Genomic DNA, 25,825 nt, shown 5'->3' on the forward strand with positions numbered 1-25,825 from the left:
AGGAGAAAACAAGAATTTTATACTTGCTAATATTTACATACATTAATTCCATTTCTTATACATAAGAAAACCATGTAGATCATAAAACTTTTTTCAGAGATAGACAATAGGCCACCTCCACAAGCTTATTTACATGTGTATATATATTTAGAGAACTTCTATAGTCTGCTCTGGCTATTTCAACTCTTATGGAACCTCCATAAGAACTGATAATCCTTTGCCTCACAACGCAATTTCATAGCTTCACAAAAGGCATTCACGCTACTACTTTTTCCACTGCTAGCCCACTCAAATTTCACCCAACAATTGGGTGAAAATAGAACCAAGGTCTCAAGTTTTTGTTCACGACTTCATTTCCATGAATAGTTTGTGCCTATTTTTATTGGTATCTACTCTTTCGGTGAGTGGTGAAGCACATCATATCACGACTATTATGAGTTGCTTCCGGATACTCGAGTTGCTACATATTCTGCAAAGAGAATGGAGATTGTGTGTTAGCTTCTCAACGATATACCATTTTCCGTTGCATTCAAAAAAAATATGATCAAACATCCAGTGGTGTACTCAAAAGCGTAAAAGAAAATAATCAAACAATTGCAAATAAGATTATGATGATAATCTTAGATTATTAGTAATCTGAGTGCTCCACACAACTAGTCATTAATCAACTTAGTATCAAGGGAAGAACTATTCAAGATTTAATTCATCAGTCTATACAAACAGATTAAGTTTTTAACAACATAATGGTTATACATAATGAACAAATATTATAAACCAGACATTTCAAATTATTTGCGTTAAAACCAGATTTACAAAGGAAAATAAAATCAGTACTTTCATTTTCATCATCAAAAGAATTTTAGCTAACTAATTTGCATAATGAAAACCAGATTATTATATACGAAGTGTACCTTTGAAAATGGATTGAAATGATGTTTTAAAGGAGAAAGAGCAGCTTTGATGAGTTATATTTCCTATTCCGCCCATACCAACAATAGGAATTCTTCCAAATATTTCATTGTCCACAACTCCATTTTTTATTAGATTTTCCAAACACGTGATTATTCGTATCGAACCAAAATTTCTCTTCTGCAATCATGATCCTAAACTCAATCTTTTCCAGACAAAAGGCCTAAAAGAATGAATACCTTTCCGAACGGGACATTACGGTGAGAAAAAAAAATAGTTCTGCAAGAATTTCATGTAATCAAAACAAAACTTAACTCTTTGCATTAGCCATTATGCAAACGATGTTAATTATAATTATGAATATATTAGGGAACAGCAAAATATAAAGGTATTCATCATGTATAAACTATGGAAAATCACCACTCCTATTGGACTTTCTGCTAAGGTAAGACAAATAAAGTTTGCCCCACCTTTTAGAACCCTTCTCACCTGGTAATGCAAAAATGGGTAATGACAGAGAACAATCATGCATTACTGGAAATAAATTTTGGAATATTTCGTAAGAGAGACCGAGACGTGAAAGATATAGGTACTGTTGATTGGTAATTAAAATTTCAGCTTAAACTTTCAACAAAATTCCTACCAAAATTCTAAAATTTCCATGCCTAGCAATGTTTAACATTCTATACATATAACTGGTGACTAAAATTTCAGCTCAAATTAATCAACAAAATTCCAACCAAAAATTCATACCGTACCCAGTTTCACGGATGGAGAAGATGGACAGGAGGAGCAATCACGTTCAATGCCGGATTCGTCGATGAAACAAATAACGTGAAAATCAATCGGAATCCCGCTTCGCTTTTGCCGCCCTAATTTGAGAATTTTCGTCTCTCTTCTATTCTGGTTTCAATTTCTAAATGGGTAGTAAATGGCGTTTGAATTTCTGAATGGGTCAGTAAATGGGTAAAGATTCTGCCTACATCTCAGCCGTCCAATGCCTTTTGATATGAGCTGTACACGTCACTTTGTAAGCCTCCTTTGTCAAGCTACTTTATACTAGTAGCATTATCCTTTTTTCAAAATGCATTTTCCTCTCTTCTTTTCAATCACACATTCTTTATTAAAATAATATTACACGTAAATCAAATTTTTTTTCTTATTTTTCAACCACACACTTCTCATCAAGTTACTATTCTAAAATGCGTTTTTACATAAAATGGCCGTCAAACACTCCCTTAATTGTTTTGGGCTTATGCAAAATAATAATAATAATAATAAAAATAAAAAATTATGTAGCCCAATAACTTATAAATCCTAATTCCAACCTATTACACTCAGGTCTTTTAAACCCATTTTTTGAATATAATAGATTTTGTAATAGTGATTTTATTAACAGAATGTATGGTAGAAAATAAGTTTGAAAAAAAAAATAAGTTTTTATAAAATAGGGTTTAAATAGTGACTTAAGTTATTTTGAAACACACACCCTGGCTTAAACCATGATCCTGATTCCCAACCAATTAATCAACACTAGTTAGGAGTGTGACTCAAATTAAGAGATTGAAGAAGCATAATTTGACTAGAGTTAGAAAGGAGATCAAATTCCTAATTGTAACCTAATTTCTAACCTTTTGAGACTCTACTGAGGGTTTGGCTTTGTAGTATAAATATTAGGTTCCTTTGTTAGTTTATGTAGTGTAACAGATAGAAATTAATTGTTAAATTACTTTGTATTCTGCATATTGTTGAATTAATAAACATCGTCCTTTGCAATTAATCCTTTGTGTTTTTCTTTACTTCTAAACCTTGTTTTTCGGTGTGTGATCTAATATATTTCAATATTGTCATATCACCTTGTTCTTTAAAATTCGGTTTGGAATTAACATGTATTATTGGAGCTTCCACGCTCAACAAATGGTCTCAGAGCGAGGCTGTTGATTTTCTGTGGATTGACTGAGATTCTTTTGGGATGACTGGGTTGAAGTATGATATTACGCAATTAGATCGCAATAAAGATTCTCGTTGTGGCAAGTAAAGATGAAGACTATTTTGGTGCAGTTGAATTTGAAAGATGCGTTGCTGGGTTTTGAAAGGATGCCAGCAGGATGGACAACGGAGGATAAACAACGGAAGGAACGGAATGCTACGTCATTGATTCATCTTCATCCGTTCAACAACATTTTGCAGGATGTCTTGAAGGAGAAAACAGCGGCTGGTTTGTGGCTGAAGTTGGAGCAGTTGTGTATGACTAAGAGTCGTATAAGTAAACTGGCTCTTAAGCAGAAACTGTATTCACATCACATGATAGAAGGAGAGTCGTTGGAAGACCATGTTGTCGTGTTCAAGGAAATAATTGCAGATCTGGAAAAGTTGGAGGTTAAGTATGATGAAAAGGATCTTGCCTTGATCCTGTTGTGTTCGTTGTCTAGGTCTTATGCATCGTTTCAGGATACTATCTTGTATAGTCGAGATACTTTGACTATAGAAGATGTCTATATGCTTTACACTCAAAATAGAAAATGAAACATTTGGTTGGAGCTACATCAAGGGATGGAGAAGCTTTAATATCTGAAGGCCGTCGATGACGAGGCAGATTGACAGTCAGATTTAGCAACGTGACCTATTACTACTGCAAAGGAAGGAACACATTCGGAAGGATTGCGATATGTTGCAGGCTAAAGGTGATTTAGCTGCAAATTGTGGGGTGCAACCTTTAAATTCAGACGAAACTAATGTAGTTGAGAATTGTTTAGATGACGAAGAGGTGATGTTGACCGTGGTAGCTAATGTGGAATCTAGGCTTGACGAGGAGTGGACTCTTTATTCGGCATGTTCGCACCATATGTGTTCCGTTAGGAATTTATTTCAGACATATGAGACTATTCAGAAATGTGGAATTGTAATAGGAAACAATCAATCTTGCTGTATTGTTGGGATCGGTCGAGTCAGATTGAGGATGCGGAATGGAACATTTAGAACAATTGATTAGGTTCGACATGTTCCTGACCTGAGAAGGAATCTCATTTCACGGAGTACCCTGGATGTAAAATGGTATAAATTATCTGGAGGAGGTGGAATCTTGAAGGTTCGAAAGGGAGTCCGGGTTGTACTGGAGGGACGAAAAAGATCTCAGTTTTATATTTTGCAGGGGAGTGCAGAACCAGTTAGGAGACATTTGGACAAGTTTAGTACCATGGTGGAAGTTCAGTTTGGTACGTATCTACTGGGTTGGGCTCTGAGTCAGTTCAAAACATTGCCAGGGAGAGCATTGATGATCCCGCTTTGCCACAAATTTCAGCTGGTACACTGTGTTCAGTTGCCGAGGTAGGGCTCATTGAGCGTAGGTATCGTGGTGTCAACAATGTCTGGGATGCTTCTGGGGATGTTGAAGGCAATAGTTCCAGTAAGGGGCCTTCTGATCAAGCATTTGGTTTGGTTCTTGCTACAGGGTGTGCTTCGGCTCTGTGTGATCAACATTAATTCTTTGGTGAAATTATGAACCCTGGGTTTGGGTTCGGGTGTCGGTTGTGGACACCGGGCAGAGGACGAGTGTTTGGTTTATATGGAGTGATTACTGTGTTAAGGATATTCGGCCAGTTCATTTTGTTGTAGACGGGTTTGAAATCTATGAATTTCGTTTGTTAAACCGAAAATTGAGTCAATGTGACTCAAATTAGGAGATTGAAGAAGCATAATTTGACTAGAGTTGGAAAGGAGATCAAATTCTTAATAGTAACCTAATTTCTTACATTTTGGGACTCTACTTAGGGTTTGGCCGTGTAGTATAAATATTAGGCTAGTTTGTTAGTTTAGGTAGTGTAACAAATAGAGCCAATTGCTAAATTGCTTTATATTTTCCATACTGTTGAATTAATAAATATTGTCATTTGCCATTAATCCTTTGAGTTTTTCTTTTCTGCTAAATCTTATTTTTCGGTGTGTGATCTAGTATACTTTAATATTGTCATATCATCTCGTTCTTTAAAATTCAATTTGAAATCAACGTGTGTTATTGGAGCTTCCACGCACAACAAACTTTCTCTGTTCTCCATTAACACACTCCAAAAGTTGGCATTCTGGTCAAATTTACCCAAATTGACTTGGATTTGATCTTGGGTCCGCCCAATTTGACATACCAACGATTCCAACTGACAACTTTAATTTGTGAAAAAAATTTCTAGCTCCGTCTTTGCCAGAAATGTCACCTCACATATTACACTTTCAGGCAGTGGAACCAAAAAACACGAAATAATAACTTGAGAATTAAGTTGTTCAGAGTAATGTGCTCTTACATAAATGAATAAAAGTCGGTCCGTGCTCGGTGCTCTTAATAATTTGTTTAGGGTAATTATATTACCACCATAAAATTTACTTACTACGTCACATTATAATCACACTAAAATTAAAATATATTTTCAATAAATACACTACAACAAATTTACAATTATACTCACAGTCCAATAAGAACTTAAAATGACCAAGCTTCCTCAATAGTTATTCGATCTCTTTCGCGTTTCTAAGAATTTCTTCTTGCTTCTCAATTATATCCTTCATTAGTCTCTCAAAGTAGTCCATCCATTTCCGCTTCCTCTTGTACCGCCTCTGAATATCCTCGTTAGACGAAGTTGAAGAAGAGGTCGAAATCGATAGATGGCTAGTTGATATATTCAGATGAGAAGGCCAAACGTACGAGTTTCAGGAGGATTTGTGGTGTGCATTTTTGGTTGCTGCAAAGGTGAAATGTGTTGTAACTTAAAATAAGTTTCAACCTTTCAAAAAATTAAAGCACTTTAATTTTAAATTTTAATATAAAATTAAAACATATGGTGACCTATATTTTAATGGTTTAATTGTGGGGTTAAATTTATCCCTATAAAAGGGAGTTCTTTCATTGAGAAAAAAACTTGAGGTACAAAGAAAAATAAAATACTACATCTATATTTTACACTATATTTCTGTAATTTGTGGGAACTTAATGTAAGGCTAGTTCTTTATCTCCCTATGGTTGTGCTCATAGAAAGAGAATCATATGGATTTTATCTTGGAGCCGTGTAGTGCGAAAAGAACCAGCATGAATGGGAGGCAATACGACTTTAGGACAGCATCTTTGAACGACTCCCAAGACTTGCTTTTCTAACCCTTTTCTTATGTTTATATTATTTTGAATCATGTTTATGTTATTTAATTGAATTGTGCTATTTATAATTTTTAGTTAATATATTTATCTATACACAAATCACCGAATTTTCCTAACAATCTAAATAGTGCGAAAAGAACCAGCATGAATGGGAGGCAATACGACTTTAGGACAGCATCTTTGAACGACTCCCAAGACTTGCTTTTCTAACCCTTTTCTTATGTTTATATTATTTTGAATCATGTTTATGTTATTTAATTGAATTGTGCTATTTATAATTTTTAGTTAATATATTTATCTATACACAAATCACCGAATTTTCCTAACAATCTAAAGTCGTGTTGGTGATTTGTATGTATGTGATTTGTGTGTAAATTATTAGTTTTATGATCACAAACAGTAACATTGCAAAATTTCCAAAGTAGCATTAGTTGGCAACTAGTATGGACTAGAATATCCTTACAAACTTCATACCTATGTAAATGAAAATTCATAGGTTTTTCACTAAGACCAGATTTGTTCTATACCATTCTTCGTAAACAATGTTAATGGTTATAAAGGAACGCCTAAGAGATTCCTTTTTAATAATACAGTTTACAGAAACAAGAAGAAATGATAGTGTCATGGTAGCACCAAGAAATTATTTAAAAATTAAATTACTAATTTAGAGGGTGAGGCAATATTACCTACTTATCATCCTCTTGAGTCCATATCTAATCACAAACTTCTATAATTTATATGTGGTGCTGACTTCTAGGTAATAAACAATCAGCTTCCCTTACTTTTCTTGGTAAGTGAAACAACTAATTACACTATTTATTCAACCAAATTTCAGAAAACAAAATTTAGTTTCATCAGCATCTCATCAAATCAAAAGTTTCTAGTCCGATAACAAATCAGGCAATTGAAATTCCCTTGCCCTTCTCTATTAAGAAAAAGAATACTCACAAGTCATGTGCCAACCCCAAGCCATTCCCAACCCACTTTGTATTTGCAGTTTCTGGCTAGATTTGATTTGGCATAAATCTTGGGCATGTAGCTTGGAAAACAGCATGAAAGAAAATGATTACTTAGGCCTTTTGACATTAACTTCTTTTAGAAGCAATCTATATAGTGACAATGTGAAGCCCTCTACAGCTAAAATCTTCTGGTTTCTTTTCTTTTATATGGTTATGGTTCGTGACTCAAAATTTGAAAACCAATTCAATTCTTGTTAACTCTTCACTGTGAGTGATATAATTAGGAGACTTGACAGATTGTGCAATCAAAATGGATTATCCATTTAGACCTTTGGTCAGTGACTTATTGTTTGTTTGGGGTGGGGCAGGGGGGTTTCAGAAGGAAAAGGTAGTCAAAACAGGTTATGAAAATTTATTTTCATAAATGTTGAAGCAATGAACCTGCCAACCTGTGTGCTATATCAGTTTAAAGTTTAACATGAAAATTAATTTGGCCATAATTTTAGAGGAACATATGAATTTCCTTACGAAGGTTATTGTCAGTCATTAAACCACATTATAGCCATGGGAAAATTATAACAACCATCATATTAATGATGCTACCCCTGATCAAATTTTATTGAAATCAAAACAAGCCCTTATACAGTAGTAATCGATGATTTCAATCCATCATACATGACTCCATCGAAAGCACAATATACTGTATCCGTGCCTCTCACTCTATTCTTACTAGCATTTATGGGTTGCATCTGGTAGGCATAAATCCTATTGTCTTCATCGTCTCCATTACCACGTTAAGCTAAACAATTTTGTAAAACTTGTTTGTTGAATTCTTTCTGGGAAGCTTGAACATTATCTCGTTCTAGATAATGAAATTCATGGTCCGTTAACTTGGTATAAGAACAGTTTCTAAGAGATATGTTTTGGCCTTGAAGTCAATCAAACCTAAACTAAGGTGCCTGATAAAACTTATATATTAGACACCTCTGTCCTTGGTGGTGTATTGGCCTCCGTTACTTTTGAAATATGGTAAAGAAGTTCCACAAGTAGAATGGCTTGGTTTAAATTGGGTCCGTGCCTATTGTAAGAGTCGGAAAAGTCTGTTTAATGAAGTATTTTAGTTTTCACAAAAGTGACAATTAAGAATTTTTTTTTAAAGTTAAATAAGCCATTTTAAATCAAGGATAAAGACACAAAAATCAAGAAGAAATGATATCTGAAGTTTTATTTCATGTTCTGGACTTTTGGCAAATGTAAAACATTTATATGAATGGCATGTCTTTTTTATGATGTCTTTTAAGACCTTATTTGATTAATTGTAGTGGCAGAAAATGTGATTTGGGGTGTCGGTATATTCTTGTTTGACAAGAACATGCAACTTATTTAGATGTTATATTTTAAAATTGAAATGTAATTTAAAGTTATGATACATGTATCTGTATTGTGTACTAAAATTTATGTTATAAAAGATGTGAATGTATAAACTCTTTCAGACATGTGAAAATTTAGCCTTATGAACGTGACTTGTAAAAATGTCAAAAGAAAAGAGGCTAATGGATGAATTGGAAAAAATAGGTGTTTGGTATGAGCTTTTATTCTTTTGAGTCAAAAAGGTGATTAGCAACGAAAATGATTTTATTGATCCATATTTAGACGTGAAAAAAAGGGCGTGTGCAAGTGTCTTAAATCTTACTGTTATGAAAAAAATATTTTGCGAATATATTAGAATTTCTAGATCTATTGATGGATAGAAGTCGTGAAAGTGTGAGGTTGATAAACATATGCATCAATCATCTCCTCACAAAGTTTAATCCTATCAAAAGAGATAAATTGTTAGATCATATATTTACTCAATTCAGGTTGGATATCCTTGAAATGTGGGGATATTAAACTATTTAATATAGTTTTCATTTCTTTGGTCAATGCTCGAAGAAAAGTTGGATGAATATCAAAATGTCATACTTTTATTTAAATTTATCTAAGTTATTCTTATATATTGTGAAATATTTTGTGAAAATGTTTAGAAGTATTTGTAGACACGGAACATTTTCAAAGAAGCTCCACATGATGGATATCTTTGGAATACGGAAGTCGAATACAAGAGTTGAATGGATGCATATGTTTCAACATGTGATCAGAAGCCAACTTTAAGTTTCATTATTTATCTTATAATATTTAACGTGACTTTGATATTTTAAAATGTTTTAGAAGATTTTACAGATGTGCTGATGTGCAAGCTAAAAATAAGAGTGTGCAAATATTATGGTACTAAATTATTGTCCAAGAGGGACATGAATATATTGAAGTGCATAGATATATATCATCGAGAGGGATGAGTTTGAGCCCATAAGGGGAGTTCTGACTTATAATAACACTATTTTATTTGTGCTCATCCTTATAGTGATAGTACTAATAATAATAATGTGATGTTAGAAATGGTTTAACCCTAAATGAGTACCGATGATAGAATTCTCGCGAGGTGTGGGTCACACACACATCCCCTTGGAGGACTCACCTATGTAAGAGTTACCATGAGGCCGTGGGTATAGGATTGGGCTATTCCCTAGAGGCTCATACTAGAATCAAGAGCGCTAGCCACAATGAACTGAGTCTAAATCGATACTCTGAGTGGAACAATTGAAATTTGATCAAATGGGCCTAATTCAAGGCTTAGTTCATTATGACTCCTTCAAATGGAAATTGTTATTATTAAGTGGGTTTCAAGACCAAAAGATTCCTTCACCTATTGCACAGTATTATGTTGCCACTATTATATATTTTTAATTTTTTTGAAAGTTTAAAACTTGTGGGGGATTGTTATAACTTAAAAGAAGTTTCAATCTTTCAAAAGATTAAAGAACTTTAATTTTAAGTTTTAATATAAAATTAAAACATATGGTAACCTATATTTTAATGGTTTAATTATGGGGTTAAATTTATCCCTATAAAAGGGAGTTCTTTCATTGAGAAAAAAACTTGAGATACAAGGAAAAATAAAGTACTACATCTATATTTTATATTATATTTCTATAGTTTGTGGCAACTTGATGTGAGGCTAGTTTTTTATCTCCCTATGATCGTGCACATAGAAGAAAAACTACATGAGTTTTATCTTGGAATCGTGTAGTGCCGAAAGAACCAGTACGAATGGGAGGCAACACGACTTTAGGACAGCGTCTTCGATATAACTCCCAAGGCTTGATTTTTTTAACCCTCTTCTTATGTTTACATTATTTTGAATCATGTTTATGTTATTTAATTGAATTGTGTTATTTATAATTTTTAGTTGATATATTTATCTACACACAAATCACCCAATATTCCCAACAAAATGAAAATGAAAATTTTGTTGGAGTATTGGTACCTTGTGTGACAGTGCTTATAAGACTAATATTGGTTGCTATTGGTGGAATTGTAGTACCAAATGGCTATGGCACCGCCGCAACTTGAGGCGGAGGAATTAATGGTGGTGGAGGTTTATGCTTCGGTTGTATTTCAAACCTCAAAAGAATCTAAATTTTTCTTTTAATAAAATACTCTTGTACAACTTTAGAAATAAATTTACTGCATTGGTTTCTGCTCTTACAATGTTCCCATATGGCGGTGGCAAGAAGGCAGCAAGATTCTGGAGAGTTTGGCGGTGGAATGGTTTCTTCTGGCTTCTTCTTGATTTAGTTGGCTGCAGAAGAGAAAAATCTATAATATAATATTTAAGCCAAGTCGGTAGTGATATTCATGTTCAAGGAAGATGCAATATGTACTAATATTTTTGTACAAAATCTTTTACTTACACTTACAATGGAAAGGTGAGGTCTACATGTCAGAATTATTTAATTCATATGGAGACCGCATGCATGTGAGAGTGAGTGGAAGTTTTTGTCAACCAAAGTTTGTACAAGTATCTTAATCCTCATGTTCAATAGTCCGTAATTGATCAAAAAAATTGATGAGTTTTGCCGTCTAATAATGAGGGGGAAAATGTAAGGAAAATACTAGGTTTACTATTGTGGTGGAACAATAAACTAATTCATGTAATAAATAATTAAATATATTAAAATTTTATTTATGTAAATTTACTTAAAGCTATTTAAGTAAATAAAAAAAATGTGTAACTAACAATTTTCGTATCACTAATATAATTACCCATTTCTTTATCTATTTCAGGTGTATTTTCTCCATCATTTCTTCAGATAGGTCATTCGTGTTCTTAGAGAACTGCCATTTGTTTCTCCCTTTCCTCTTTTCTTTATCTTTAATCGTAGGTTAGATCTTTGTTAATAACCTTTAAACACAAATGTCACTCTATATCTTGTATTTTTGCCACCTGCATTTCTATGAAAATATAGTGTTGGAAAAAATTGAGTGAGCGGTTCACTTTTGACACAATTTTCGATGGGACCCGTTTGTCCAATGTGGAATATCAAAGTTGATATGTGTTCTCCTCCGCGTGAACATCGATTCATGTATTTATTTACCAAAAATGAAGTTCGAGTGAATGAGAAATTGAAGCTCAAAGTTGGTCATTGGAAGTTGATTTTGTGGGAAAAATGTATTTATCCCACATAGGAAAATCAAGGAAACTCAAACCACTTTATATATGGCTATACTTTGGAGATGTGTAATAATGTGTAGCATAGATGTTCTCTCCACGTGCGCGCATAGGGGGGTGCGAATCACAAACCAAAATGGCCTTCGGACCTTGAACTTGGGTACGGGCACAACCCAGGTACACGAATGTCGGATCGAACAAGGCAAAAATGACCCCATCAGAGAGCCCACGTTTTATTAATTTTTTTTTGTTTTCTCCAATGACTTTTGAGTTTCTAAACTGAAAAAACTCTGACGGACTCCCAATAGTCACAGTGTTAATGAGAAGTAAGTCCAATGGTCATAATATTAATGGTCAATATGCCTATAAAAAGGCTCATTTTTCAGCAATCTAACACACTCGAAAATTTCACCTGCATTCTTGCATACATAGTTTCTTCTTTTCTGCATTCCTTGTCTAGTAAGGTCTTGTTCTTGTAGTGATATTGTTCAGATACTAGATCAGTCCGCCGGAGTAGGACCGCGGTGCTCGAATTCTGCTTATTACCGTTGTATCCTGGGAGACAGCCGCTCGAACTTAACCTCCAGCACCTACGGTGAGGGGGCGAAACTGTCTTAAAGAAAATGTGCACGCACAGACCTCGATTTGAAATCTGCTGCAGTTTGTGTTCTCTTTCTACAGAGTATTTTCGCATTACTATTTAATTCATGCAGTTTGTAGTTCCATAATGTGCAGCTTTCAGATTCATCGTTTACTATTTTAGTTAACTTATATTTCTAATTTTGTGTTGCTAAACATTTTTTTCAGCCGTTGGAAGATTCTGAAACAGAGTTTTTTTTTGATAAATTGAAATCGTTTGTCTTGTGGTTATTAATTTCAATAGTCGGCTATTGCATTTAAATAAAACTTATATAATTGGTTTTATCCAGTAGCGACTTGTTTTCCTACAAGCTTAAGACAGTTTCTAAATTCAGAAAACAAGAGTTGGTTTTTAGATTAACTGAATTTTAGTTACTTGGAACTAATATTTGGTTTGTTTTCAGAAATGGCAATCGAATCGAACAACATGGATGTGACCCAAAATGTTCCCGCTGGAAATCAGGCCGTGGGTTCTAATGTGGTTCAAGGGCCAAGCTCCGTTGTGGCTCAGACTGTGGCTAGAATGTCAAGTCATCTTGTGAGCCAAACTAGCCAAACTGTAACTGTTCCAGTTAATCATGGAGAAAAATCGGAGAAATTCAATGGCTTGAATTTCAAAAGGTGGTAGCAGAAAATGATTTTTTACTTGACCACCTCGAATCTTGCGAGATTCTTGACTGAAACTGCTCCAAAGCTTAATGAGGGCGAGGGAGATGTGCAAGCATTGAGTGCACTTGATGCTTGGAAGCATTCAGATTTTCTGTGCCGAAATTATATCATGAGCAGCCTAGCAGATGCGCTGTACAATGTGTATAGCACCATGAAAACTGCTAAGGAATTGTGGGAGTCCTTGGACCGAAAATACAAAACTAAGGATGACGGGGCTAAAAAGTTTATAGTCGACAAATTCCTAGACTATAAGATGGTGGGCTCTAAAACTGTTATCAATCAAGTGCAAGAACTCCAAGTGATCCTTCACGAAATTCATGCCGAAGGAATGATGTTGAGCGAAACTTTTTAGGTGGCTGCAATTATAGAAAAATTGCCCCGTACGTGGAAAGATTTCAAGAACTATTTGAAACACAAACGAAAGGAAATGAACGTCGAAGAACTCATTGTTAGACTTCGAATTGAAGAAGACAACAAGCGTTTCGAGAAGAAGTGGTTCAATCCTGGAGTGGCCAAAGCCAATGTTGTGGAGCTTGGTCAAAGTAGTAAGAGCTACAAAAATAAGTCTGGGCCATCCGGTGGCAAAAGAACCAAGCAAGGACCAAAATGTGAAATTGTCAAGAAGAAATTCCAAGGGAAATGCTTCAATTGTGACAAAGTGGGTCACAAGTCTTCGGAGTGCAGATTACCGAAGAAGAAGAAAGAAGTGAACGTGGTTGACTGCATGGCACAAGAGGTGTTGGAGCTGAATCTCGCAGTAGTCATTTCTGAAGTAAACATGGTGGGTTCAAACCCTAAAGAGTAGTGGATTGACACCGGTGCTACAAGACATGTGTGCTCTGATAAAGAGATGTTTGATATGTTCGAAGCTATTGAGAATGGAGAGAAGTTGTTCATGGGAAATTCAGTAACTTCTGAAATCAAGGGTCAAGAAAAAGTGGTTCTGAAGATGACCTCGGGAAAGGAGTTGACTCTCAACAACGTGCTTTATGTGCTGAAAATTCGCAAGAATTTAGTGTCCAGATCGCTTTTGAATAAGCATGATTTCCGCATTGTTTTTGAGTCAGACAAAGTCATTATGTCAAAAAGTGGAATGTTTGTTAGAAAAAGGTTATGTTTCCAACGGTATGTTTAAACTCAATGTAATGGTTGTGAAACTAAAAATGAATAAAACAAGTTCTTCTGCTTATTTGCTTGAGTCTTCCAATTTGTGGTATGGTAGATTAGGACACGTTAACTATGATACTTTACAAAAACTAGTTAACTCTAACTGCATACCTAAGTTCAATAACGATTCCAAACATAAGTGTGAAACTTGTGTTGAAACAAAATTGACAAGGTCATCGTTTAAATCAATTGAACGGAACACAGAACCACTAGATTTAGTTCACAGTGACGTGTGTGATCTAAAACTTGTATAAACAAGAGGTGGCAACAAGTATTTTATTACTTTTGTCGACGATAGCAAAAAATACTGCTATATATATCTGTTTAAAAGCAAGGATGATGTTATAGAGAAATTTCTTCTCTATAAGAATGAAGTTGAGAATCAACTTAATAAGAAAATTAAGGTGCTGCGAAGTGATCGAGGTGGTGATTATGAAGCACCATTTGTTGAATTCTGTGCACAACACGGAATCATACGTGAAACCACCATCCCTTATTTACCGCAACAAAATGGTGTTGCTGAACGGAAAAATCATACCTTAAAAGAGATGATGAATGCAATGCTCGTAAGTTCTGGGTTACCTCAGAACATGTGGGGGGAAGCTGTGTTATCAGCAAATTACCTTTTAAATAAGGTGCCCCAAAAGAAATCGGAAAAGACCCGTTATGAGTTATGGAAAGGAAGAATGTCTACCTATAAACACTTGCGAGTGTGGGGGTGTCTTGCTAAAGTGGCTGTTCCACCACCAAAGAAGGTAAGGATAGGTCCGAAAATTATAGACTGTGTCTTCATTGGCTATTCACATAATAGCAATGCGTATCGTTTTCTTGTGTATGATTCAAAAATTCCAGACATACACAAAAACACGATAATGGAATCAAGGAATGCTACATTCTTTGAAGAAGTATTTCCATACTGGTCCAAAGAGAAAGCAAGCTCCTCTAAACGAACATATGAGACAATGACTGAAAATAGTCAGAACGAAGAATTAGAAGAAGAGATTGAGGTTAGACGCAGCAAACGGAAAAGGACAGAAAAATCTTATGGTCCTGATTTTCTGACCTATATGCTAGAAAGTGAACCTCAAAGTTATCAAGAAGCAGTGAATTTCTCGGAAGGATCTCAATGGAAAGAAGCCATTGAAAGTGAAATAGATTTCATACTGCAAAATCATATATGAGAGCTAGTGGATCTTCCTCCAGGAAGCAAACTACTAGGCTGCAAATGGATTTTCAAAAGGAAAATGAAAGCAGATGGAACTATCGAGAAGTATAAGGCCAGATTGGCAATTAAAGGCTACAAACAAAGGGAAGGCCTTGATTACTTTGATACGTATTCTCCAGTGACGAGAATAACATCTATTAGGATGATACTTGCGATTGCCGCTTTGCGAAATCTTGAAGTACATCAAATGGATGTTAAAACTTCCTTTCTAAATGGAGATTTAGAAAAAGAAATTTACATGAAACAACCTGAGAGATTTTCGTCACCAGGATAGGAAAAGAAAGTCTGTAAACTGGTGAAGTCACTATATGGCTTGAAACAAGCACCAAAACAATGACATGAAAAATTTGACAATGTCATGATTGAGAGTGGATTTAAAATTAATGAATGTGACAAATGTGTTTACGTCAAAGACACTAAAGATGGATATGCCATCTTATGTCTTTACGTTGACGACATGCTTATTGTTAGTAGTGATAATAAGATGATTGAATCCACTAATAATATGTTAAACTCGAGATTTGACATGAAAGATATAGGTTTAGCTGATGTTATACTTGGAATGAAAATCTCAAGAACATCAAATGGGCTTGTTCTAAGTCAGTTACATTATGTGGACAAAATTTTAGTAAAATTCCATAAGGATGATACTGGCTTGGCTAGAACACCAATAGATACGAGTCAACATCTGTTTAAAAACAGAGGAGAAAGTATCTCTCAAGTAGAATACTCGAAAGTTATCGGAAGTCTAATGTACTTAATGAGTTGTACTAGACCAGACATAGCATACAAAGTCAGTAAACTGAGTAGATACACGAGTAATCCAGGAGCTGATCACTAGAGAGGGATTGTAAGAGTACTAAGGTACTTAAGATATACTCGTGACTATGTACTACATTATACTAGATATCCAACACTCATTGAAGGATACAGTGATGCTAATTGGATATTTAATATAAAAGAATCAAAATCCACCAGTGGATATGTGTTCACATAGGGTGGTGCTGCCATATCGTGGAAATCCTCTAAGTAAACGGTTATAGCCAAATCTACGATGGAATCTGAGTTTATAGCTCTAGATAAATGTGGTGAAGAGATGAATGGTTGCGCAACTTCTTAGAGGATATTCCAAGATGGTCAAAACATGTGCCAACAATTTGCATAGATTGTGACAGTCAATCAGCAATAGGAAGGGTACAGAGTAACATATATAATGGTAAGTCTAAACATATACATCGTAGACACAATACCATAAGACAACTACTCTCAACTGGAGTTATCACTATTGACGATATAAGGTCAAAAGATAACATTGCGAATCCGCTAACCAAAGGGTTAAATAGAGAGTAAGTTATGAAATCATCGAAAGGAATTAGACTTAAGCCCTTGAAAGAATAAGTCATTACAAAGGAAAACCCAACCTAGTTGACTGGAGATCCCAAGATATAGGTTCAATGGGAAAACCTAACTGTTAAGATTTGATAAAATCACTGTGGGGGTATTACCTATTGTCCATTCCTATGATGTAACAGTGATGCCCGTAAGGTTGAAGGTTAAGCAATAGGCTTTTAATGATTCTTATGTGTCGTAAATCGAGTCAAGTAATGCAGGTTACTTGTAATAAGAAATCACCTATGTGAGAGAGAAGTGGTGCCGCTTCTAAGAGAATTGTGTGGGGCTCAATTCTTAAGAACTTTCACAGAATCAGGCATATGTTCATGGCCAAAACGAACGTAACAATGACAACTGGATTATGTTAGGAAGAATCCTGTGTGAGGTATATCATCGTTTACACAAACGGCAGAACAATTCAAGGACATCGCGTCTACTGGTCAGCCAATAAAGTAAATATGCTTTCACAAGGGAAGGTTAAAATGGTAACACCTACCTATCCTATGCAGGATTCAACCGCTGAACTTTATCACCAAGTCTTGCGTCTCACGTCTCGTGTCTCTTCCAATTTTCATTCATTGAGGGATTGTTGGAAAAAATTGAGTGAGCGGTTCAATTTTGGCACAATTTTCGATGGGACCCATTGGTCCAATGTGGAATATCAAAGTTGATATGTGTTCTCCTCCGCGCGAATATCGATTTCATGTATTTATTTGCCAAAAATGAAGTTCTGGTGAATGAGAAATTGAAGCTCAAAGTTGGTCATTGGAAGTTGGTTTTATGGGAAAAAAATGCATTTATCCCACATAGGAAAATCAAGGAAACTCAAACCACTTTATATATGGCTATGCTTTGGAGATGTGTAATCATGTGTAGCATAAAGGCTCTTTCCACGTGCGTGCGCAGGGGAGTGCAAATCACGAACCGAAATGGCCTTCGAACCTTGAATTTGGGTGCGGGTGTGACCTGTGCACACGAATGTTGGACCGAACAAGGAAAAAATGGCCCCATCGGAGAGCCCACATTTTGCCAATTTTTTTTGGCCTTATGCAATGACTTTTGAGTTTCTAAACTGAAAAAACTCCAATGGACTCCCAATGGTCATAATGTTAATGGGAAGTAACTCCAATGGACTCCCAATGATCACAATATTAATGGAAAATATGCCTATAAAAAGGCTCATTCTCCAGCAATCTAACACACTCGAAAATCTCACCTGCATTCTTGCATACACAGTTTCTTCTTTTCTGCATTCCTTGTCCAGTAAGGTTTTGTTCTTATGGTGATATTGTTCAGATACTAGATCAATTCACCAGAGTAGGACAGCGGTGCTCGGATTCTGCTTATTACCGTTGTATCCTGGGAGACAGCCGCTAGAACTGAACCTCCAGCACCTATGGTGAGGGGGCGAAACTGTCTTAAGGAAACTGTGCACGCACAGGCCTCGGTTTGAAATCTGCTGCAATTTGTGTTCTCTTTCTACAGATTATTTTCGCATTACTATTTAATTCATGTAGTTTGTAGTTCCATAGTGTGCAGCTTCCATATTCATCGTTTACAGTTTTAGCCTGCAGTTAACTTATATTTCTAATTTTGTGTTGCTAAATATTTTTTTCAGCCGTTTGAAGATTCTGAAACAGAATTTTTTTGATAAATTGAAATCATTTATCTTGTGGTTATTAATTTCAATAGTCGGCTATTGCATTTGAATAAAACTTATACAATTGGTTTCATCCACTAGCGACTTATTTTCCTACATATAGGAATAGAGATAACGGCATAATTTGATTAATTAAAGAACGTGGGCAGGGGTGGAGCCAGGAATTAATGTTACGGGGGCAAAAATATTTGAATAAAATTCATGTATAACAAAAAAAGTCGTATTCTACGTTTCTGCTTTCCACATTCCTTGCTCTGATACTCTAAAAGTTTTGGTTGATAAGGTCTGCCTAATCTGACAGCATTCATTGAATAAATGTTCATTTCTTGGATTCAGTTTAATGTAATCAAATGGTTCCAAATCAAATTTGGAAGATGGGCATTGTTCAACTGTAGAAGATAAAATTGGAAGAATGGACACTCTAGGAAATAGAGCACCTCGGATTTGTTGCTATTTGAAAAGAAAAATCACAAGGATCTTCACTTCTTAGCAGAAGGTTGTTCTTCTGTCCTTTTAAATCTAAAAGCATAAAAATCAAAACATTTCAATAATCCACAAACATAAATTGATAACCATCAAACACATTTATACAGAAGATACCTTTGCATTTCAAATATATCATTTATGTATTCTTGATTTTTTGTTTGGTCCAATTGCACAGTAATTCAAATTGACAGGCTGAAATACAAAAGGTCAAAACATTCAATTGGAAATTGCACAGTGGTAGGCTGAAAACATTCAATTGACGATTTCTTGTTAAGTTCATCTGGTAAAAACATTCAATTGGCAATAGGCACCCATAACCCAAAGTCCCTTAAACACAGTCTCCCAAGGACCAACCTTGTGCAATGTCAGTCAATAGTTCTTCCGAATGCTTTTGTTAAGATAAAAGACAACGGTTAAAATGTAAATGAAGCAGTCGAGTAGACATCTTATGGATAATCAAATTAGTGGTTGAAAATATGAAAATACTTACAATTTACAATAGCTACGATTTGTGGTCGACAGTTGATGACTCTGATGGGTGGGTGAAAATATTTAGGGTTTAAAGGTTTGAAAAAAATTTCAATTTGATTTTCAAAAGTTAAATGTACTTGTGGTCGAGTTTTGAAGAAAGAAAAAAGGAAGGAATCAAATCAAGTGGAATGGACAATGGACTAAAAGTTAAACAAGTTAGTTTTAAAAATTAGGCCGAGTCAAACAAATAATAAGGCTTAAATTTAAAAATAAGTAAAATACTAGTTTAAGAATTGACTGGGTTAGCGAAGTGATATGGATTGTTATTGGGCTATAGATTAAAATTAAAACCAATTTTCATCTAAAAGTACCATTTTTAGTGGATCTAGACTTGGACAACAATTTGTTACAGTCAAGTGCAGCCCACTGCCAGATCCACCATTGAACGTGGGAAGTCATGCATCATATAGTGGAATTGTTTTTGTACTTTGAAAGTATATATGATAATTACGGCTCAATAAGAGTACAAGATTAAAACAAAGGATTATTCCTTGCATGAAGGAGGAATTGTCCCACATAATTTGCACTTCAGATGTAGAACGATTAGTAATGACAATGGGGTGGGTTTGGGGTAGGCTCTTGGTTCAGGATATGGGACTCATTTGCTGTGTTTAATATTTTATATCTTTTATGTTTTTGAGTTTGATAATTAATTTTAATTTTTTAAGTAATGTTAAATGAGGTGGGATGGCTCAATTAATACCCATCTCTGTCGAGATTTTTCCATCCCTGTGGATGCCATAGGTTTGGGCACATATCAATGACAACACTTTACACCTTACAACAAAAATCTTTATTCATTTTTATTGCTTTAGGAGATGGGTGGGGAGCCGCCCCGGGGGAGGGGGTGAGGATCTTATTTCGTCAATGATTTTGTTGAATAGTGTCATATCCGTGTTTATCCGTAATCAGTAATTAAAAAAAAAACATTTTCGAATTTTTAGTAAAAACACAAAAACTAGAATTCGAAAAAAAAATCTAAAAAAATAAAAAAAATTCTTAGAAAATAAAAATGAAAAAAAATAAACTTTTAAAAATTAGAAATAGTTCAAGCTCTTGATACCAAAATAGACAATTATCTATCTCAATTAGTTAATCAACTCATATACAAATATTCATCAGTTATCACAATTGTTAGTGCAAAATCTTCAAATTAGGTAAAGTTATGAACAACTGCCACTAAAGAATATTCATCAACTGCCCATTGTAATTGAATATACAATTGAATTTAGATTTTAGTTTAAACTCACACATTTCTTTTCCTTTTATTAATAATGTTGACCCCAGAATATGTTATCAACAGATACCGAACCCACCCACGTACACATACACCTGGTCCAACACGTTAAGACACGTGGACGGTCTAGAAATAATAGCAAAAGGGGACATGAGAGCGACTCAAAAGCGCGGGATGAGAACGTTCGAAATTCAACGAGATGTTTGCATAACGATTGTACAATAATTACCGATCGATGTTTGTAGAATGCGAGTATGAATTCGTGTATGTTGTAAGAGAGTAAAATGTAAAGAATGTTGTATTTGTTCTTATGTTGAATCTTGCATTACCCTTGTGAGAGATACATGGGGATTATTTATAGTATTACAACTTAGATCGTGGCCCTTGGTTGGGAGTACATGTGGTCTCATCTCGTAAGTTTACATGTCCAATTATAGGTGTCACATTTGACTTCCTAGCCTTCTACACATTAATTAATTGACAGCTTTGCCACTACATTGACAAGACAAGGCACTTGTGCTCTATGATGGGTGTCCCATCAATCACTCAGGGAGGATCCTTGTGTAAGACCAGATCTCTGGGGAGCAGTGTTGCTTAGAGCCTCAGGATCTCGGATAGAAGGGCCTTGGCTACGAGATCGTCTCGACGTATTAGCTTCGATGGCAGCACTTGGACTACATCTGGTGTTGTTATAATATGCTGGTGTTCCTGTTGGGATGGGGGCTTCGGATAAGATGCCACGTGGTTCGACAGAAGTGGGCCATAGGCCTCAATAGGTCGGCCAAGTGTGTCAACACGTAACAATAGTCCCCCAAGTCCAAGTATGGTCATTTTATGTAATGCGTGGACTTTTATTATGGCGAAGGGTTTAGGGTAAAAATTGAGAATTTTTTTGTACCTTAGCTAATAGTCCCCCAAGTCCAAGTATAGATATTTATATCATGGTTGGAGTTGAAAGTGGTGATGTTCCTGTGGTTGGAAAAGGTAACTGAACTGCGAGGAAGTAGAAGAAGAAGTCGAGGCGGTGATTGGATCGAACCTGCCGAGACTTGTGAAGATATGGCTGAATCTACGAAGAAGCAGAAGAAGAAGCCGAGGCGGTGAGTGGATCGAACCTGCCGAGGCTTGTGAAGATGTGGCTAAACTGCAAAGAGGTAGAAGAAGAAGAAGTCGAGGCGGTGAGTGGATCGAACCTACCAAGGCTTATGAAGATGTGACTGAACTGCGAAGAGGCAGAAGAAGAACTGAGGCGGTGAGTGGATTGAACCTGCCGAGGCTTGTGAAGATGTGGCTGAATCTGTGAAGAAGCAGAAGAAGAAATCGAGGCGATGAGTGGATCGAACCTGTCGAGGCTTGTTAAGATATGATTGTCTTTGATGTTTGTGCCAATGATTTGATGTTTTGCGCATGTTACCAAGAATATGCAACTAAACTGTTTCAACTTTCAAGGCATGTATGGCTGCTACATTGAATGTGCAATGATGGTTACAGCTGGACTTTCTAGAAGAAGACGCGTTTGAAGAGGTGCATGAGGAGCACATTCGAATATGAGGCGTAGATTTCAAAACGATTTGAATTCTACGCTTTAGATTTAACCTAAAATTGGAGGGCTGAGATTCATAGGGCCTTCATCTAAGGGCTGGGGTTCGTCTTGGCTCCCTATAAAAGGCCAAAGACTTCTATTTTGAACCTTTCTTCACCGTTTACTTTCTGTGTTTTCTGCCTTTCGTTGTTTTCGACGCCCAAAGTTGTTCTCCGATTTCAAACTCCGATGTTTTGTAGTTCATCGTTTGTTAGTCATTCCCGTAGGTATTTTTTGCAAGAATCATTTCTTTTTGTGATTTTCCAAACTTTTGATATGGAGTTCACTTGAGATAGAGAGTTGGTGACCATAGCTAGGTTAGGTGACGGGGCTGTTATGAGTGGAAAATCTGAGGTGGAGTATTACGCCATGGTCGAAGAGCCTATATATTATGAGGAAGAATGGAGGGCTGCTAGGATAGCGTCAAACAAGACCTTGAAGAAGTTGGAGGAAATTAGGGAGAAGTATTGCGTCCCCCATTACGTGGAGATGTTAGTCCCCGAGGCCCACGAAAGGGCATATTTTTAGAGGCTCGGGTGTGTGGCTGTAAGTGAATACCTGTTCAAGGCAAGCACGCGTCTTCTTCTGCACCCCTTCTTTAGGTCTGTGCTTAGGAACTTTATGTTGTCACTGATCCAGGTTCTGCCGAATGGGTAGAGCCAACTAGTGGGGTCATACTTCTTGTGGTAAGAAGTGTCGTTAGGGAAGGCTATGCCTCTGCATGTCTTTCAGACGTTTTTTCAGTTTCGTGTGTTGGGTAAAGACGAGTCGAAGGGGTGGTATTATATCACACCCTGGGGAGCTCACGCACCTTTTTTGGTGGGACTGGCTTCTTCCATCAAGGGATGAAAGGAATCGTGGTTCTGGTTTCGGGGAAAGTGGTAGGCGGTTGAGGGGGACAAGGTCGTGGCTTGCACAGTACCGTCCCAGTACTACGAAGCTGGTGAGTGTCCAAGCCTACGATGTTTACATTTTGCCAAGTAGTTTCTCAATTTTTGCTAACTGTTGCCACTTATTTTGCAGATTCAAGTACAACGTTTGAGCTTAGCAAGGGGGAGTTCGAGGTCATCGAGGACATATATAAGAGGCCTTTAAAGCTTGGGCCACTTTGACCACCTCATAGACTGAAGCCGATACTTCGTAGATTTCAAACTGATGACTTCCAAGGATAACAAGCACGTACACTTGATCAAATTTATACATGATTGATATTTAGTACTGACCTATTGTATCTACAGATAAATTCAAGAGAAGAGAGTATCCCGTCCCAGACATGGCTTCGATTCTGAGGGCAAACTCTATAGCGGGGACGAGGCCTCTGAAGTCGAGCTCCAGTGCGACGAAGGAGGTCAGGGGCTAGTTGGAGAGGCTATCCAAGGATGGCAGCTCTAGGGGGTCTAGGAGAGGCGGCCTTCCATAAGTCTGAGAAGGGGAAGGAGCCTCGGAGTAAATAAAAGGTCCCCGAGGACTCCCACAAGAAAAGGAGGCTGGTTCATGTCACCAGTTCTTCGGGGAAATTCGGGACATCGGTGTCCCATTCAAGCAAGGATGCCCTTCCTCAGCCTAAACTGCTAGACTCTACCATGAAGGCAGTGAAAGTAGAAATGGTGAGAAAAACTGAAGCTAAGGAGGTCAAGGAGGAGGCTGCCAAAAAGGCAGCAGAGAAAGCAAAGGAGGAGGCGGCCAAGCAAAGGCTAGCAAGGACTCAGGGTAAGTCTCCCAATTTTCTTGCGGGTCGTGATGAGGTGCTTGCACCGACTTTGTTGGATGCTTTGGCCGCCAAGGTTCGTGGCACTACAGAGAGTTTTTACAAATTCTGGACCGATAGGTGGCAACTGCAAGCCTCAAGCTACGATGTTGTAAACCTCACCAGGGCCTTGGTGAGCCAAAGTGTGAGGACATTGGGCCTCCCACTTAAGTGCAGGGAAATACTCGTCGGCTTTCAGACGAGGAATAAGTCATTTAGGGACAAGTTGGCCTCCACTAAGGAGGATGAAGAAAATAAGGGCTGAGACGAAGTAGATGAAGGCCCAAAAGATTGAAGATGCGGCCAAGTTGGAATCTGCCTTCGCCCAAATTGAGGTTTTGAAGAAGGAGGCGTACGAATCCCAGTGTAAGGTGACCTCCCTCACTAAAAAGGTGGAGATTTCTAATAATCACCAGAAGGTGACAACTGAGGCCCTGGAGCAGGCCAATTTAGAGCTGACCGATGCTAATGATGCGTACAAGTTTTTGGAAGGCCAAATAAAATGGCATGTTGACGAGTTGAAGAGGGTAAGGGAGGAGGCAGTTAAGGATTACATTACCAACTTCCACCTCACCGAAGAGTATCAGAGCTTCGGGTTGTATTGGAGAAACTTTGCCTATGTTGAGATGCTGGATAGGGTTGAGGAGCTTCTCTCTAACGTCAATCTATCAGAATTGAGGTTGGAGTTTGTTGATGAAGTACCTCAGACGCCTGTTGAGGAAGCGGTTGGTGACGAAGCGGTAGAGGATAAGGAAGCAGACAGTTCTGAAACTCAAACTGCGGAGACGCCTGCTGCCAAGGCAGCGCTACCTTCAGCCTAAGTAGCATAGTTTGCCTTTAGTTCATTTTGATGTATGGGCCTCGGTCCCCCCTTTGTAATATTATGTTCAATGTCAATGAAAATTAATGTTTTGCAACATTGTCGTTTCAATACTCAATATCAATGAAAATCAATGAAAGTAAAAGGACCTCGGTAAATAACCACGCATAAGTCTGAGTTAACAATCCGAACTTGACATCTTAACTTCCATTACTTGTAATAATCAAGCTTAAGGACGAGTTAATAATCATGCAATACAAATGATGACTTAACTGGCCGCACTTTCCTCACTTGAGATAAACTACAATGCCCAAATTGCACTTTGATTATCTGACTGGATCTTTCAATTGAGTTCGAATTAGGGAGGTGAAACGATGGTGGATGAGATGTGCTTGCTGAGGCTTCTCCTTTTGGTGTTCAGCTTAGCCAAAAAGAGGCATGTGGTGTGAGCCTCGGAGTTTAGACGAGGTGATCCCAGAAATGGGGATCAGGACCTCTCCTCCGAGGCTCCCACGCTTCCCCACATGGTGGATGGTACAACCACGTAGAGGCTTTCTCTTTTGGCGTTCAGCCTCGCCAAAGTGAGGCATGTGGAGTGAGCTTCAGAGTTCAGGCGAGGTGACCCCAGAGATGGGGATTAGGACCTCTCCTTTGAGACTCACACGCTTCCCTACATGGTGGATGATGCAGTCATGTAGAGGTTTCTCCCTTTGACGTTCAGTCTCGCCAAAGGAAGGCATATGGAGTGAGCCTTGGAGTTCAGGCGAGGTAACCCCAGAGATGGGGATCAGGACCTCTCCTCCGAGGCTCTTACGCTGAGAGTAGTATCTAAACTTTAATAACATTTTATTGAAGTTGAAAATTCATTACATAAGCTGGGAAAGGCCGTCCAGCGTGCAGTACAATCATTAGTAGTAAATTCTGAGATGCTCAATGTTTCATGGATGAGACTGTGCCCTGCCATCCATGTTTTCAATTCTGTAGGTTCCATGTCGGAGTTTTTCTTTGATTCTGTAGGGACCTTCTCAGTTTGGACCTAAGGTACCTTCGCCAAGCCCTTTGGAGAAGAGGAAGACTCTTCTGAAGACCAGGTCATTGATTCGGAAGGACCTC

The 25,825-nt window shown here is 37.1% G+C and overlaps 1 long non-coding RNA gene across 1 annotated transcript; it reads right to left on the bottom strand.

Annotated features, from left to right (window-relative positions):
* On the bottom strand, positions 1-1,855 carry LOC111397010. The gene is made up of 2 exons (XR_002703107.1): positions 1,668-1,855; positions 1-469 (listed from the first exon to the last, which is right to left on the bottom strand). It is a non-coding gene; the product is annotated as an uncharacterized LOC111397010 (long non-coding RNA).
* Positions 1,856-25,825: the final 23,970 nt, after the last annotated feature.

This window comes from Olea europaea, chromosome 7 (assembly GCF_002742605.1).
Source record: "Olea europaea var. sylvestris chromosome 7, O_europaea_v1, whole genome shotgun sequence".
In the NCBI taxonomy this organism is placed as follows: Eukaryota; Viridiplantae; Streptophyta; class Magnoliopsida; order Lamiales; family Oleaceae; genus Olea; species Olea europaea.